Genomic DNA, 17,603 nt, shown 5'->3' on the forward strand with positions numbered 1-17,603 from the left:
TAACCCCCAAGCCTCTGGTAGACATCCTATATTGGTCAACACTAGTCAACCCAAAACCCAAAACAATAGCATAAAGAATACACAATATAGACACATGTTTTGGTTTTACAACTTGAGTTTAAATGTAGAGATCTCAGTTTAAGTTTCCAAGTCTGAAGAATGAATGGAGGAACACATATATTGCTTTGGATAAATAAAAGTTTCCTTATTAGAACTAAAAGTCCATTTTCCAATTAATGACATTTGTTTGATACATCCCCCACCCAACTATCAATTCCTTATTTAATAATTTAAAACATTTACATTATTAAATAGTTGAAAATTATTAAAGAGTCACCTTATGAAAATAAACCATCAATATAAGCCATTGATCAAATAATAACTTAAATTATAAATAACACATTTACATGTTACATATATATATATATATATATATATATATATATATATATATATATATATATATATATATATATATATATATATATATATATATATATATATATATATATATACATATATATATACATAAATATGTAAATACGTTTTCATTAAATCGAATTAACAATTTCGATTGACTTCATATGAGAATCGATTATACAAAAGTTTTAACATAAATGTAATTATTTTTTTTACATAACATTTACATCAATTAAACCCCCCCCCCCCCCCCCCAACTCTTGCTGCAGTACACAGTTCCTGCGGTCGCAGGCACTGCGCTGATAGTGGGTACATAGTACCCCTGTCACCGGAGACCTGCGACAACAGGCCTCTGCCTTCCACTGGCGCGGGGTACGAAATGTGCCCACAACATATATATAAACTTTGTTCCATGCGATATAAATCACGATGTGAATTAATAAATCTTCCACTGCGATTTAATCAATCGCTCAATTCGGTGCATTGTATAAATATACATAGGTATATATATATATATTCAAATTTTATAATAGATCCATAATAATTTATACATATGCATATATATATATATATATATATATATATATATATATATATATATATATATATATATATATATATATATATATATATATATATATATATATATATTTATATATATGTATATGTATGCAGATCTGAATATATAACCATGTATGTTTTTCACAAAGATTATATCTACAATTAAGAATAAGATATTTGCATTATAGAATGCATATAAAGTTCTCCAATTAAATTAATCTACCCACATTGAGAATGCATATAAATATGAAACTTCTTAGAAGTCATATGGAAGGCACGAAGAAGACAAGGAATGCATGATGCAAAAATAGCATAAGTAAAATCACAAGAATCTACCCGGATTCTGATGCTAAATCGCTCTTCCTCAGAAAATCCACAAAGCAAGCTCCTCTCTTCTTCATAATTATCGAGTCCTCCAATGCTCCAATCGCTCTCCCAATGCTATGTCTAAGCTTCTATGAATGCCTGAATATAAAGAGCTTTCAAGAAACATCTAGAATGCGTCTAGAAACAGCTGGAAGGTGTCACCAACTAAGCATGGGTCTTTTCCAATCTTCAAGATGAGCCTTAGGGTTGTAGACACCATGTTCTTAATTGATGCACTAACCCCCATGTTGTTGACACATGAGAAATAGAGAAGTACGTTAATTCCCATGCAAGCTTATAACTCCAATTCACTTTTTATATAATTTCTATTTAAATATTTATAACTTTCATTTTAACTTTATAACTTTTATTATTATTATTTATTTATTACTTTATTATTATTTTATTATTATTATTAATTTTAATTTCTAATTTTCTTTTATTTAATTCATTTTCCTCAATAATCCACATTTAATTAATTAAAATATCAAATAACATGATATTTTATATTAATTTTCTCAAATAATTAATTTATTAATTAAATCTATTTATTAAGACTTAATTAATAGAAAATTCACCATAGACCTCGAAGATAAAATATAAAAACCCATCATAGAGCAAATCACTCAAAATCAGTCTAAAGGGTTAAAAATCACAAATCATGTCATCTGACACATTCGGTGGGTAAAATATCCAGATACTTGTCCTACCTCACTAGGACAATTGGTTTAAAAGTTTGGGATTTGGACTTGAGAATTTATCTCCCTTCTCTTATCATTGAGATAGTATAATAGGGTACGCTCATCCTGGCAATTCAAGAAAGTCGATACCTGGTACCTGCAACCTGCAGAAAAACCATGCATGTACATACAATAAATATAATGCTAAGCTAAATAGACAATGGCAGGAAGTGGTGCATTGTGTAGATCCCGACTAAGCAGGTGACTACGACTCCCTTCCTTAACTACATCAGAAACGCCATACAATAAGAAAACACGCACACCATACACATGCAAGTATGGGGTAAGTATCCATAATAAAACACATAAGATAATAAACCATCCATCTAATCATCAATAATAACTAAAAATAGTATAATGATCATCATGTATGCATGAAATGTAAAATCTAAATGATCTCATCATATAACCACTGAATCCATAACATAATGTCTGATAGTGTCAAAACAATACCACTAATCCATCAATATAAAACTAGTCTATCATAGTCTGATGATAATAACAATGTCCAGAGAAGATGTGAACGAGGGTAGGCACTACATATTTGAGAAAATTGAAAAATAACATGGATATAAATATAAAATAATTATAAATTATAAAACTCTTATTATGAAATAGAATATAATATAACTTAATAATATTTAAATATTATTATTTTAATTTTTTTGATCGATAAACAGCCAAAGCCTTATGATAAATTTTATTAAATAAAATATTTTTACAGATCCTCCATTCAAGCGAGCACTGGTAGGAAAGAACGAGGAAGAAAACCTCCAATCTTGCCCAGGACAATTGTCCTAAAGTACAAAATAACAAAGGGGCATACCCCTATTTTGAATATCAAATTTAGTATAAAATTACATTAGATAGCATAGAACATAAATAATATACATTTATAACCACAATTCGAAGAGCACATGAAATCGCCTTGCTTCATATTGAACTTGTACCTGAAAATCACCACAAACCATCCACAAAACACACTAAACAAGATAGATTAGTTAGTATAGTTAGAGCCACTAATGAGAATTACATAACCATGGCACATAAATTAATAAGTTTAATCTTCATAGAATTAAGTTAATAAATAATCCTTTCTCCAGAATTCCTATAGCACAAGATCCAGACAATACAAACCATACCTAAATTAAAAAAAAGCCCATTAGGAACTTATAAACATTAATCAAACCTACTAAAGCCACAAAACAATGGAAATAAATGTTAGACAAGCTAGCGAAAACAGGAGATTCATTACGATAGCCAGAAGACAAACTAGCCAAATCAACCAAAATAAGCTAATTAGAGAAGCTAAACATTCAGAAACCTAATTAGAAATTAGCCAAACTACTACAAATGCATAAAATTCTACTACAAAACACACAACCTTCATAGAACTAAAGGAAAATATCAGAGAGGAGGAATAGAACGCAGAGGTATTAGGAGAACCAAAGGATGCCTGAATTAGGAAAGTCTGGGATCTTACTAGAAGAAAATACCCAACATTGCAAATAGAGTGCATGAACTTTTAGCTCAAAGAATTTGCAGACATCCATAAATAAATATACTAATAGCATCACCAACAATTCATTCACTTATGCATGTAAACTAAAGTCATTCATTTGCTTACATACATATGTCAATGAAAACTAGTGAGACTGGAAGTATCATTCACCTATACACCTCAGCAAACTTTGATTATTAAAAGAAGGTTCACAAATCTCTGACTCAGTCCTGAAAAAGATTTAAAGTTCATAACTATGCTAGAACATACCCAAGATTAGATCCACATTACAAACACCAGAATCTGTGGCCATACATTAATTAAACATAATCCTTTCCAAAAATTTATCAACCTATATATGTAAGCATCTGATAAACCATATACTTCCATACATATGTTATTAAAACCAATTAGCTCTATAAAAACTTAACCAATGCATGACAGCACAATCAAATGTCAGAAAGTAGACCTATAAGATTCGAGGAAAGATAAATTAGCCAAATATTATACCATAAACACTTTTGAGAGGCAAGCAAAGAACCAATAATATACAAAGGTGTATGATTATATAAAAGTAAGGAATATAGTGTTATTCTATATGAACAGACCAAAATACCCTAAAGCTAAAAACCTAACCAAAACCTATTATAAGTAGATATCCTAACAAAGAAGTCTGTTTATACTATTGTAGGAAAAATACCAAAAAACTAAACAAAAACTATATCATTCCTGATAATTTGACACCATAATGATCTTTGAAATTTCAATATGACCTTCAGCTTGACAATTCAGAGGAAAAACTAGAGCATTCCTTTCCTTGCTTGATTTCTCAAAATTAGGCAGGTAGAAATCCAGGTTAACCTAATCACTTAAATCTGTACTCGATTCGATATAGGCCTGAAAAATTGTCAAGTAATTTGATAGCTAGACACAGTCTTAATCCATTCTAATGCCTCTCCATCTAAGGAGAAAATTCAGATTGGTTTCCATCTTCGGCCATGCTTCTGAGAATTCCTGGAAGTTCCTTATGACTATAGCCAATCATCTCTGAGCATTAGCTAATTCAGAACTCCCAGGCAGATATGCCATATATTCCTTTGGAAGAGGCACTCTATTACAGTTGTCAAAACTCATGATAATATTTAAATATTATTATTATTAAATATACAGTATCCTAAATTAATTCATATAATGTAGAATATTAAAAAGTAAAATAATTTTTTAGGACAATTTAAAATAATATATAAAAAAATATAAATTTTTTAATGTGAAAATTTAAAATATAATTAAAATACTTTGTCATAATCAAAGTTATAATCACACAAGTTCAAATCTAATCAAAATTCACCTCCCATTTCATTATTAAAAAAAAATCTATATCAAAACTTTTTATAAAAGCAAAAAAAAATTAAAAAATCTTTGAATTTTATTCTTGACTTTAAATTTTAAAATATTTATTACTATAAAGTCAAAATTTAAGATAAATATTGATTTCTAAGATGAGTGCTCAAGCATTAGAATGTTAATATCGATTCCTCCAATTGTAAAGTGACTTAAGTAGTAGTAGGTCAGCTAGAAGATAGAACCCCTAGTGCAAAACCAACACTCCTTAAATTTGGTGATTCACCTTCTAGGATTGACCTATCTCTAAGACTCCTTTGTCTTGTTATCTATCCTTTGACAATTCAAGGAGTTTCTATAATTTAGATAGAAGTTTGAAGTTTAGGGAAAACCATCCACAATGATAGCCACAACAAAGGTTCAGATTCCATTTCACATTCAATCACTATCCTCTAACCAAAGAAATAAAAATCAATCTTCTCTTTCTTGCAAAAGGTAGGGACTTTAGCTCTTTCAGAGCTCTTTTAATTATTGTCAATCTATAGTAATAGTATTATCATTATCAAATAAGATTATATAATTTAAATATAAGGTGATAGTTATAATATTTCATTTAGTTATAAACAATTCTATGCACATTAGTAGTAACCAATCCCATGCATAGAAAAATAAGCATTGAAATTAAGTAATAATACATTAATTTATGAGGAGAATTATAAGACTCGAAGCATGGGGGTATCAAGGTATTAACACCTTAAATCAAACATCATGGCTGAGAATTCTCTATGTTGCCAGAATATTCTGATGTTGTCAAACATATGCATATGCCATTGGCCATGGATAGAGGATGTCCGTCCAAGAAGAATCTTAAGGGGTGCGTCCTAGGATGGATGATGAAGTAACTAAAAGTTATGAGGCCTGATCTGGAGACATCCATAAGATTGGGTTTAACTTAGAGGGTAGAATAATATAGTTAGTTTTGTTTTTTTTGTTTTTTTGTTTTTTTCAAGCAAGCTTTTCCTAGGAGGCAGTACCCATTATATTGATCACCAAAAAATAGATACATATGTTATGGAGAAGATCCTCCAATACTAAAACTAAAAATACATCCTCATTTATAAAGATATCCAATACCCTCACCCATTGAGGCCAACCTAGCTACAACATCCTCCGAAAAAAGCTTGTCATTAACTTGATAGAATGACAAAAATTTTTCCAAATTATTAACTTGAGCAACATATTTCTTGAAGATCATCCACACTTTTTTCATAATCTTTTTCTTTTCTTTATCTTCTAAAGCAAACAAGGCCTTTAACATCCCACCCAATAGGTTGGCATCCATCAAGTCTAAGGCCACAGTCACTTGTTCAAAGAGTTCATCTATTAGCACCCTTCTAACCATTCTGTTGACCAACACCGGGTGGCCTATAGCTTGTATGATGGGTAGGAATAGGTTGTGAATGAGTTTTCCATCATTTATATGATGGCTAGACCAGTAATCCACCCCTAAAAGCACTATCATCATTGCCTTCTCCCTTTCATTAACTTTTCTAAAAATTTGTTCCAACTATTCTCCTGATTGTTCCCTAATCTCCACTTCTTGTAGTCATTAGCATCTAATGCCCAATATTTGTGCCATTTCCTACCTTGTCTTTGTGAAGTGCATGTATTACAATCAAAACTACCTTATCGAGATCTTTTTTAAAGACTTTGGTAGATTGTTCATGCTAAATAATAACTGCATATTATTCTCAAGTTACCTACGAAAGTTGCCTTTGCAGAGTTTGAAAGACTCTACAATAGTTATGCATAGTGATAGAAGGATCTTGTCCTTCTTGCATATGCCATTAGGATTCCTATCCTATCCCTACCTTGTCAATAGATTTGATAACTTTTAGGGTAAGACTCTTTAGTTCCTCCATTATGGGTTATGTCTCATCAAATTCCAAATCTATATCATTTTCTATACCTATGTTGGCCAGTTTATTTGCCACTTGATTTCCTTCTCTGTACACATGTTGTACCTTGTAATTTTCTATCCTCCAAAGATGACCTTTTAACCTTGGTATCCAATTTTCTAGCTTCTAGTTGTGGAACAATAGGATAGAAATCTTGTTAATAATAATTTGTAAATTTCCTTCAATGATAATTTTATCATGAGTACTAGATGCACACCATTCCAATCTTTCTTGCAATGCTAAAATTTCCACCACATTATTGCTGTCAAAGCCCAGTTTCCTAGCTATCTCTTTCAAAACTTCTCTCTTGTCATTTCTAATGATTGCTCCTATCCCACTTAATCCAAGATTGCCTCTGCTAGCTCTGTCAAAGTTGAGTTTGACACTCCTTTTGGAGAAGCCTACCACCTAATCACCTTCCTATCCACTTTTGAGTCTTTCGGTCTATGATCTATTCTTTGCCTGACATTCCATTTCCTCTCCATGTCCATATCCCATTTTGTCAAAAATTTATAATTTAAACCCATAATTCTGCTATTCACCACTTTCTCTATGGCCATTTAGATCTTCATTTTAATTTCCTCAATATCCAAAATTTTATCTTTAAATATTCTTTGATTCCTCTCTTTCCATACATGCCAAAAATCATGGAAGGGCAAACAATCCAGAAAGCTCCCAATTTGGAGTGTATTCTATCTTGAGGACATGAAAAAAGAAAATCTATTAGTGTCCCATTTCTGACTCCTTGCTACTATAATTTCTTTAGAAGCCAGCTCCAGTACTCCTTCACTATCAGACACCAAAGAAGAAGATGGTCTGTCATTTCTTCCTCTCTTTTGCACATGATGCACCAGTTCGGTCCTGCAAAGCCAATAGATTTCAATCTTTTCCCGGACAAAATACTTTTGTGTAGAGCCACCCACAAGAAAACTCCAGTATTAGGCATAGGCCACTTTCCCCATAAATTTTATTTAGGCCAATAAATGTGATTCTGTCTATGTCTAAGAAGCTCGTACCCCAACTTAACTTTATATGTTCCTGATTTTGATGCACTCCATATTAAATAATCCTCCTCATTAGATCATAGAACTATTTTTTTTGATGAAAAATCTAGCAAACACATGTCATTGGCTGATCTTGATTCCCCCACACTCTTCCACCTAAATTTTGGAGAAGTGGAATTAAATTCCATATAATCTGCCACCTTCCTACCCATAGTGGATTCCATTATGTTCACCCAAAAAGAAGAAGCTATCTAGCAGATTGGCCCCTAACAAGGAGTCTCTACAAAAGAGAGCTCTATTCCCATTACCTATCTACCATGTAAGGTGTTCAATGATGACGTATCTACTTTCCTAGATAAGCTTCCAGAAAGTTGAGCCGTGGGGAGAATTAGCAATGGTCAATATCCTGTCTAGATCTTGGGCATCTATATACTTTGCATTCATTATTTTGCACCATGGTTTTTCTAGATTTTTATGTACATTTTCAAAGCTAGTTTAGCTCCCAGTGTTGTGTTTTGAAAATCCATACTACACAGACTAGCTCCTCCTTCTTTAGACAAGCAAGTTGTGTCCTAGTTGATGAAATGAATCAGTTTGTCTGTTTTTGCCCCTTCCCATAATTTTTTTTGAATAATCCATCAATCGCAAAGGCACATTTGTTAGGAATTTTGTGAACTAACAGAAAGTAAATGGGAATAACAGAAAGAAAAAATTTCATCATAATGATCCTTCTTGCTTGAGATAGGCAACGATTCTTCCATGAGGGAACTTTAGACCGAATTTTGTCAATGGTCCCAGCCCAGATATTATTGTCTGGATGCCCTGCAAATAGAGGTACTCCCAAATATTGAATACAGAAAACTCCTTCTACATATCTCAAAATTTTGTAGATAACATCTCTCGACATTTTATTGGTATGAAGGAAAAAAATCCTAGAATTGGTTACATTCATTACTTGTCCTGATTCTCTTTCATACTCTAATAGTACCGCCTTTATGCACTTAGCTTCCTAAATTGAAGTCGCACCAAATAAAATTGCATCATCTGCAAACTAGGAATGTGTAATGGACTCTATATTGTTAGAGATTGATACACCACCCCAATTGCCAATCCTATTATTATGTTAAATGAGACAGCCCATTGTTTCTACCATCAATATAAATAGAAAGCGAGACAGAGGATCACCTTGCCTTATCCCATTAGTGGAGTAGGAAAAACTAGTAATTGAACCATTAACAAAAATAGAGAAATTAATTGAAGTTATAAAAAAGTAAATGCATTCAATCCATCCAGAACAGAAGCCAAATCGAGATAGTAATTCGATAAGAAAAGGCCAACCAACTCTCTTGTAGGCTTCACTGACATCCAATTTAATGACCATACCTGGCTTTTTGCTACAATGCATACTGTGTATATTTTCTTCTACCAAAATGATGCTATCAAATATTTCCCTCCCTGGAACAAATTTGTGTTTTTTCGATGAAATAATTCTACTAAGGATTGATTTGAGTCTATTAACCAAAACCTTTGCCAGAATTTTGTATAAAGAATTGCAAATTGTGATCAATCTGAAACCATCCATGGATGTAGGTGCTTATTTTTTTGGAATTAGAGCTATGACCATATTGTTCAATTCTCTAACAAACTGACCCTTAATCCAAAAGGATTCCACCATTTTAATAATGTCTTCTCCCATGAAAGACCAACATTTTTGAAAAAAATTTACTAGGAATCCATCTAGACCTCTGGCTTTGAATGTTGGGTTATCAAAAACAACCTTTTTAATTTCTTGAAGCGAGAAAAGCTTCATCAACTAAAAGTTATCCTCCTATGAGATAGTTCTTAGAATGATATCTAAGAATGTTGAGGCTGAAGAAGATAAGGAATCTATTGAAGATCCAAGTATGTTTTGGAAATGTTGTGTAGAAATCTCCTCAATGGAATCCTTGTTGTCTTGCCACACTCCCTAACCAACCTATATCCGATTGATGTTGTCCTGTAGCTTTTAGTTTTCACCAAAGTGTGGAAATACTTTGAATTAAAGTCACCTTCTTTGATCCACTTTTCTCTTGACTTGTCCTTCTAGTATATTTCTTCCCTTTGGAGGATTTCTACTAATTCTTCTTTTAGATCATTTTCTTTTTCAAATTCCATATTGCTCATTCCCAAGGCTATCACTGTTGTATTTAATATATCCAGCTCTTTTTCTACTCTAATTTTTTTGTAAAAATATTTTTGAAGGAAACTTTATTCCATCTCTTAATTTTTCTTTTGACCTCCTTCAATCTATTTGCCATAACAAAACTTGGGGTGCCCTTAAAATGATCGCTATTTTTCCACCAAGTTTCTAGATTCGACAAGAAGTTGTTGTCTCTCCACCACATATTTTGAAACCTAAAAAATCCTTTGTCTTTCAGGATGGAAGGAGAGATGTTAATTTGGATGGGATAATGGTCTGATAGTGTCATAGGAATTATATTTGATTCCACCTTAAAGTCTAATTCGAACTAGAAAGAGTCCACCAAAAACCTATCTAATCTCTTAGAGATTTTTGTGAAATTGCATCTTCTGTTGGACCATGTGAAAAGCCCATTCAAGGTCACCACATTAATCAAATTATTATTTTTAACAAAATCTCTAAAATTATCCATTACCCTATTTTTTTTATTATTGCATCCACATTTTTCCTTGAGTTCCAAAATGCCATTGAAATCCCCTGCTATAAATGATCTTGTCTGATCCCACACTCACTATTTTGATAGAAAGCTCATTCCATAATATTTTTTTCTCTTCCATTTTGATAGGACCATAAATATTAAAAATAAGGAGAGAGAAATTTTCGTTGATTAATTCCACCATCCCAAACAACCAGTGATCATGGTTCTCTAGTAGAGACATCTTAATGAAGGATGGCTTCCATAAGAAACTGATTCCACCTGAAGCACCTTTAGCTTCCTAAAAAAACCTTCCCAATGTTTACAAGAGAAAATTAGACTAAGAGCTTTGTCCATATTGAGTTTTGTTTCTTGAATTAGTACTAAGTCACTTTCTAATCTCTCAAGTGCTCACATAAAGGGGAAATTCCTCCTCCTTTGGCTTTCTTCATAAAGTCTAGAATGCTAACAATTCCTTTTTCTTTGGCCCTTTCTTCCCTCAACTGTCTATTCATTCTTCTTCCTCTACCACCTTTAGTTATTCCAAAAAGGATATTCATCAATTGATTTATGCATCTGAGTTCAATATTACCCGATTCATCATCGAAGGGATCTTCTAAGGAATCCCTACCATAATCCACTTCTAAATCTGATCTACAATGAGTCATTAGGATAATCTTCTTAGAACCATCCTTGTCTCATGGATGATCTAAATGGGATAAAGAAGATTCCCCTTTTTCCTAATCGATCCTCACATGTGTTAATGTTGGTTTTTCCATGGATTTCTCCTTAGGTCTAGAAGTAGTTTTAGAAACTATTATGTTTTCTTTTTTCCTCCAAACTTTTGTAGGTTTAACAAAGACCCTACAATCCATTATTGTATGGTTCTCGAAGCCACATTTCATTCATTCCAATAGTTGATCCTCCACTTCAATAGACTGTTTCCATGGAAAGTCTCCTATTTTCAAATTGAAGTAGGTTGTAATTTTTTGAATAGATGCTATTTTAATTCTTGCATACAAATATGAATCATTGTTAATAATGGACTCATCCACTTCCAATAGCATTCCTAGAGAATGACCTATATGCTCCAAAGTAGAGTCTCCCCAAAATTCAAGTGGAAGATTATACATTCTTATCCAAATACGTATTTGATAAATCCCCAGTGGGAACAAATTGAAAAAAGGTTGCCATGGTTGAATATAGAGAGGAGAGAGTCCAAACAACTAGTTCTAGCCTAATAATTTCAATTTCCTATCCTCTTGACTCTAAAAAATAATAATAAAAAAGTTCTTGGGAGTAAATATAATGATGACTTCTTTGTGCCAATTTTTTTCCACCCATTTTCTTGTTTGCTCTCTCAAAATCCTTTCTCCAATGAATCACTTTATTACTATCATTTTCTCCCACAAAGCTAAATCCTCATCCACCTCTATAGAAAAGGGAACATCCATCAAGTCTTCCTCCTTTCCCTTGAAAGATAAAGAGCTATCCTTGTTACCCCCATGAAAATGTGTAGGCTTCTGATACATCTGCTTGTGCTTCGTCTTCCTCTGCCATCTCCTTTGCATCTTCCTCCCATAATATAGTTAGTTTTGTTATTTTTGTGGTTCTAACCATTATTTCATAGGTATTACTTGTCCCTAAATATCCTGATTAGTGGAGACATTAGATCCCCAAAGATAAGCCCCATAATTAATTATCATTAATTCTAAGTCATTTTAAAGTTAACTTTACTAAATGACATGACTATATAAAGCCCATCCTTTCCATTATTTGATAAGAAAAGGACAAAAAGGGAAGATGTTGAATCAATCAAGAAATTAAGTAATAACAAGGAATTCTTCTTCTTAAATTATTGTGGTAAAATAAAATACCCATATTAAAAGGATTATCTTTCATGATTTAATTCTGGGTTTGTATGGAGGTCAAAGAAATTGCATTAACACTAGTGATGAAACCCATAGATGCTTGTACCATCAAGGTATAAGGTGATTAAAATTCAAATCTAACTTCTATTTCATCTTTCCTTATGTAATTTCCTTTTATTTTCAAAGTTCATTATAAACATGTGTTTGACTAAAGTAAACCCCTTTGGCCTACTACCTTCCCACTTTTCTATGTAAGAATATATCGCAAAGATGTTAGAAAGGATCTAAAAATATTAGAACTAGACAAGAGTCCTCTATAAATTTTAGATAAAAACCTAGGGTATGTAAGGGTGTTGGTACCCTACAATCATATAAACTTATACAAATAGAATTTTTAAATTTAAATAGAAATCTAATTATGTATTATTAAAAATATATACTTAGTCATATTTTAAATAAGTCAAAGAGAAGAAAATTTTATGCTAACAAGATAAGAATCAATTCCCTAAATAATCAAACATCAAATAATGATAAGAAGCTTGTAACAAAAGCATCATTAATGCTACTAAATATAGAGATCATTGATAAAAAAAAAATCCTTAAATGTAGTAATTCATCAACTTGTGATAGTCCCATGAAGTACCACTTAAACAAATTCAAATCAATTTCCTTCTAAAAGGATGGGAAAAAATTAGAAGATAAACACACAACTACTAAAACTAAAAATTCCGTCTTAGAACTAAAGTCCCCACACCTCTTCAATATTTTTTAGTTCTTTCTTGTAAGTAAAAATGTTTGAGTTGTATTGGACGGGTAGGTTGTCCTCTATTTAACATGCAAATATATAGAATCTTACTAGGAATATTTGGTGTGAAGTAGATGATATCATTTTTCATTATATAGATTATATTATCTAACTAAAGGATCATAGTTGAAATGGTCATGCTTTAGAAAAGATTTTTTTAATCTAATTATTCATACATGTTTAAGCTTGAATCTTACTATAAATTATTTGTTAATTATAACTTTAAATGATGTTTAGAAATAGTATACCTATGACTTCTTAAACATATAGCTTATTTGAATCACCTTATTAAGGAATTTTGTTAATAAAATTTCATGTGTTTGTAAGAAGAAAAGGAAGGCTAATAAAAGTTTAAACTTTAAGATATTTGTCCAATTAGAAAGTATTAGTTAAATTACAAAGCATTAGATACATTACAAAGAATTAGAAGTTATAATTAGTGGGCTTCTCACTCAATTATGTCATTATTTTATCAATCTAATAATGTCAATATTTAATTATTAATGTGTTATAATATTTTCATTGTGCGATGTGATATATAATAATATGCGATTTATAATATTCTTTTAGCATGCTATTTAAAAAATTTATGTTCACCTCTCTTAATGTATTATTCACATATACTAAGTATATTTTTTTTATATTAGGTGGTTTATATTTTTCCTTTTTATATTTTTCCATTCATAGCTTCTCATTTTATTACATGATATCCTTTCCAACTTGCAATTTATTATCCATTTCATTATTCATTCATATGTTTTACTTTTCATTCAATTGCTGCAATAGTTTGCATATACTTGCATTTATAGATGTGTTGCATATTCTTTGGAGTTTTATCTTTTGATCACAATTTTTTATTCTTTATCTTTGTATGTTTATTCCTTATTTTATCATTTTACCTTTTTCTTTTCTTTTCAAATTGCTATGAAATTCATGGAAACCTTGATCTTAATCTCATAATGAAGAGAGATGACATGAATGTGACATCTTAAAGAAACCTTGACTCTAAATTCATGGTGAAGGGTAAGGAATAGATCATGATGTTTGTTTAATCATTTTTATATTATCTACAACACATCTTTCAATCAGTGTAACCTATACATTTCATTAGAATACAAATTCTTATTAATAAACTAAACTACACTTGGATTTCTACAACTAAGCTAGATTTTAATTGATGAAACACTGCAATGCCGTTTATACTTTAATAGCTGAAATAGTGAAATGAAATGAAATTCTATTAGTAATAGGATATTGGAATAATACTTCTCACTACACATGTTCTTTTGATGATTTTTTAAGCTTTTGTCTAATACTTTTCCCTAGACATGCTCTTTTGATGAATTATTTATAATTAGAAGCAACTCTTAAACTTAATTGTATGTGAATAAATGTCCATTTCACTTTTTTTTATTCAAGAGAGTTCTTATATATTCCATGAAACAAAGTGGAACAAATGTTTTATTCAAAATATATATTCAAAGTGATTTGAATTTAGGGATAGAGGTGGTGGATAAGGCAAGGGGTAGCCATTGCATTGAGAGGAATGGCCATGAAGATATCATTGGAACCTTCTTGAAGTTGAACTGGTGCAATGGAAGAAGTGGACTAGTGGAAGCAATGAAGGGAGTGGGCCAAGAGCATGACTGTCATGGAAGTACCTAGTTTGACTCCCATGCTTTCACACCTTCTAATGTTCAATGAGAGCATGTGTAGTTGAGGGGCAGTCAACTCGACACACACATCATTGATTTAGTCATCTTTGATGAAACAATTAGGGCATAAGCACAAAGGATCTTCCCATATGCTCGAGATTCTCCCCAATCCCATGTGACTTAGTATTATGTGACTTCCCTTGGGAATGTGATACCCACAAACTATGGCATCCTCCATCGCTATGTGAGGAACATTGAAGGGTGCCACTAGGTGCAACCTCATCGCCTTCTTCACACACAACCTCACATACACTAGCTTTGTTAGGTCTTCTTCTTCCACTAACTGATCTCTTCCCACCACTCCATTGATCTCCTCCACAGCTTTCTACACTATCTCTGATTGCAGCAACTTCTCTGCTAATGCCCATTCTACTACATTCAAGTGATTATCAACTACTCCCACTAGCAATTCCTACACATCACTAGCCTAGGGTTAATTTTAACTCACATTATATACACATTATTGTATGTTCTATAGTTGCTAGAATTCAACTATGTGTTCTTGAGTTACACTCATTGATTTGTGTTTCATCTGTAGTAGCTCACAATAATTCATGGGTATACTTAGCATTCATTTCATCTAGATGATGTTCATAGAAGTGAAACATTCTTACTTGAGAAGTTGTCTTGATTAGGAAAAATCTAGAAACATTAGGACAAAAATATCATCTAAATATAACAAAAATAATTTAAAAATATTAGTTTATTTAAAAATAGATTATATATTCATGGTAAAATTTAAATTTACTATATGTTAATTATTCCTTGAAAACCCATCCTTAGCTCAATCTTGTATTGCATTTATAAAAAACTAATATTTTCACTTCATGATGATGGTTGAAACTCAAAATAGGGCCTCTTAGTTAGGTTTTTGTTAACTAGTGAGGTCACCCATCTGAGAATTACTCTAGCTCAAATGCACTTAACACAAAGTATTGGCCATGGTTAATCTCACTTATCTTGTTACCTTAAAACTTTAGCAAGAAATCCTCAGAGATCATAATACTAAGATGAGTAACCTACTATGAAGTTGATGCTTCACTTCTTTGAACATCACCTCAATCTAATGAGAATTCTCATAAACCATGAGTCAATAAATTTAATTCTGAAAATACAACACAATATCACAAAAAAAAAAAAAAAAAAAAAATCAGATATGTCTATTCTAAGAATAAAAACTACTGTGACTTGAGCTTTGATCTCTTTCAAGTTGAGCAACAGAGACCTGCTAGAGGGATCTTTCATAGAAATCAAGATGTCCAACCAATCTTGTGGTTCCTCCAAAGACATATTACACCCACACTTCAAACGAAACCTCTCTTCTACCAGTGGACTTTGATGCTTCTCTATAATGTGAATGGCTTTTGTCATCTCCCTCTCGCTCCCTTTGATGTCAAGCCTCCTCAATCAAGGCATGTAACTAGAGATGCACATGTTAAATAGAAGACACAATGCCTTGAACAGAGCTTCAACGTGCTCTTCCTCTACCTCTATTATTAGATCCTTGTCCTCTATTGTTAAATAAAATAATTCTACCTCTATTGTTAAATCCTTGAGCTTATGTTTTTTATCTCGACCTACAAAGGTATTGTTTGTAAACAACATACCTCTAGGAATTTCTAAACCCTATCTGTATCAGTCCAAAACCCAAGTACATATGTATAACACACTACCCCAAAGCTCTATAAAACCATCAGTTTACATCTCACCTCACAAGAAATAATAAGAAAATCCACTCAAGCTAAATGAATCCCAAACAATTCACCATAATAAGAAAAAAATATAATGAAGACAAAGAAACCATTATTATTAGTAATGAAGCAAGAGAGATGAAATGACAAGAATGCTCTAATTTAGGAGCATATGTGATCTAGAAGGGACTGAAAAAGCTCAAAAAAAAAATGATAAGGAAAATAATCAAGATCTGTAGCTCCCAGGTAAGTAATGTTATACCCTGTTATAATCATTCATTATATGTTCATTATGAAAATAATAAATTTAGGAATACATTAGTAGGCATATCAAACTATTTTTTATAAAGGATTCCCTGTTGAATTTATTGCACTCGTACTAAATTTTGAAGATAATAATAACCTAAAACATAAACAACGAAATGGATAGAATGTGAAAACATTCCTCTAGAATTAAATGAGTTTGAAATTCTAACAAGAATACGGAAATCCTTGAGAGAATTAATAGGAATTGAAGCAAATTCAAAAACACCAAGAAAGAACAAATTCCTAATTCAAATGGAGACAAATCAATCAGCTATTGAATAAAAAAAGGTAATAACTAATAGATCAATCTATAACTTAGCCTTCACTCATTATGAAGGTGAAATTAATGAAAAATTGAGATTAGATTTCTTAATGGATACAACCAAAAATAACTTTAAAGACTCATTAAGGGGCATTAGAAATTAGGTAGACAACAATGAAAGGAAATGTAGGGATAGCTACAAAGATAAAATGCAAAGAAATGAGATCAAGGAAGAAAAATTAGAGGTTGAAGGGGAAAATATAAAGGAAGAAAAGGAGTCATAAAAATTATAGAAGAAAATTAAAGAAAATCAAACCACACTTTTAGAACTTAAGATATGTGAAGAATGCAGAAAAAAAGAGAGGAAAGTTTAGAAGAATTGGATGTTAGTATGAAAATGATGAATCT

General features: G+C 31.6%; 1 pseudogene; it reads right to left on the reverse strand.

Annotated features, from left to right (window-relative positions):
• Positions 1 to 14,715: 14,715 nt before the first annotated feature.
• LOC149576805 (phenylalanine N-monooxygenase pseudogene) lies at positions 14,716 to 16,541 on the reverse strand (annotated as a pseudogene).
• Between the last annotated feature and the right edge of the window lie 1,062 nt (positions 16,542 to 17,603).

Source organism: Cupressus sempervirens, chromosome 1, assembly GCF_028749045.1.
Source record: "Cupressus sempervirens isolate cs-2001-9-10 chromosome 1, ASM2874904v1, whole genome shotgun sequence".
Taxonomy (NCBI): Eukaryota; Viridiplantae; Streptophyta; class Pinopsida; order Cupressales; family Cupressaceae; genus Cupressus; species Cupressus sempervirens.